The sequence below is a fragment of the Lucilia cuprina genome, chromosome 4 (genome assembly GCF_022045245.1).
Source record: "Lucilia cuprina isolate Lc7/37 chromosome 4, ASM2204524v1, whole genome shotgun sequence".
In the NCBI taxonomy this organism is placed as follows: Eukaryota; Metazoa; Arthropoda; class Insecta; order Diptera; family Calliphoridae; genus Lucilia; species Lucilia cuprina.
The window spans coordinates 39,796,597-39,798,861 of NC_060952.1; positions in this window are offsets into that span (position 1 = coordinate 39,796,597).

The following is a 2,265-nucleotide window of genomic DNA, read 5'->3' on the forward strand; positions in this document are numbered from 1 at the left end:
TTTTATTTTATTTACTTTTTTTAAGTTGCATTTTGATTCTAATGATTAATGGATGTTAAATTTAATATTTGATTTGAATGAGTGTTTATGACTTTTCGCACATCAACAATAATGATAGATTAGATCTTTTTTGCTAAGTTTTTATCTGTGCAAACTGTGGTAGCCATCATTAAACGATCGTGCAGTGGCTTATAATTTGTTAGAACGATTTAAAGAGATTAGAATAAATTTTTAATGAATATCTCTAATACGTATGATGAAGACGAATGATTATAAAACTTTTGCTGGTAGGAAATGTAAATTTCTGCATTAATTTTCAAAAATTAAGGCCTAAAGTACTTTTTTAATGGGTGTTTAGATTGAAATGAAAACTTATATTGTTGTTGATAATAGCAAGAATCTAATTTCTAACTACATGAAATATATTTATATTCATCATCGAGGTCCTTATTAGACCTTTAGAAGATCTGGCTATAGTCCAAATTGAACAAGCAGAATGCTGGAATATTGTCAAAATAATTCTAGTTCATCCATTTTGTTTGGTATTGTAAATTGGTAATATCGGTCCACGATTTCGTCTTGCTCCTATATAAGGGCCTATTCAAAAAATAACTATAAAGCTTATGACTGTTTTGAAAAACATATGTAGCCTTGAAATTCGGCATAAGCATGTTTCTTAGATCGGTCTATAATTGGCCCTACGCACCATATGAAAATTCCATGAAAAAATTAATTTGTTAAATATTCCTATATATATTTATATCAACAAAATTTTATATGTTTCGCAGAAACTAAAGTCTGTTTGTCAAATTTTATCAGAATGTGTTCATAATCGTTCCTTTCCCCATATAAGATTCTAGTTTTAAAGGAACTAAAGTTTTCTCGTAAAATTTAATGGTGATCGCCACATACTTGATCACATTCTCCATGATAGTCCTCCTCCAGCTCATAAGTTGCTACAAAATTCTAATACAGCAAACACATTTAACGTAAGTATATTTAATAGGAACTAAAATACCTGTGAAACTTTTTACGTGGATCGGTGAATGATTGACTTTACCCCCCTATAAGTTAATTTTTAGAAAATTTGTATAATGCCCGTATTGATTCCAATATGCTTTTGTTTTCAGTTTCCATTCCAATAGTGCATTTTAACATCAATATATCAGGTGCGGATCCATGGGGGCGGAAAAAGGGGAAGTTATCATTTAAGTAGAATTGTACCTTGCCTCAGCAATACTTAAAGGGCACTTCACACGATCACACTTTACGTACGACAAGTCTAATAAAAAAGTAAAATGAAATTCCATCCGTATGACAAAAAAGAGAATAAAAGTCGTTTGAATTATATTTTTCGTGTTTACACAATTGGTATTAAACAATAAAAAAGTAAGATGGAAACAGCTGTTTCATTATTTTATATGTGTTTACATAAAAATACATCCCTGATCTAATGCGACTTGCTGGTTTTTTAAATCATTTCAAAAAATGAAGAGAGCCATACGACTGCCACTTCTCTCAACGTGTGATGGTTTCATTACATATTCCGTTTAGACGATCCCATCACTACTCTTCTACGCAAAATTTTGACAGATCATATTACTTGTGTGATCCTGTAAAGCCGGCTTAAGTCATTTATCGTTGAAAAATTTTTGGACTTATAAGTCAAATTTTTAAAGGGACTAGAGTCAAATGAGGCCCTATAATTATAAAGTTCATGTAGGTCATCAAAGCTAGTATGGAACTTTGTTCTGCAGCTTTTTTCTCAAGATACGAGTATATTAAACATGATTATGGATTTAAAAACCCTATTCGGCGGGTTCAATTGTATGGGGGCTAGGTGAAATAACAGATCATCTGCCAAATTTCATTGAATTACCTTCAAATTTCCGACCTGTGACCTCCTCACTAAAGAGGTATGGGTATAAAAAACAAACGGTTTCAAGTTTTTTTTTTCGTAATATTTAAGAAAATTTCGTATATAATAAGAAATATAATTTGATGAATTTTACATCCTGTTTCCAACCTTATCCAACGAATAAAGCGATACTTATAATAAAAAATTCGTATTATTAAAGATGTCATGATTAATTAACGATGAACAAGTGTAACGCTACAATAGCACTCATAAATCCATATGGAGAAATAATATAAAAAAGTGAAAAAGAAAAAAACATTGTAGGCTGCCAATCAATACGACAGATATGTATGTATAAACTTATGACATTCATACTGAAGGTGAAATTATACAATTGTCGGCACATT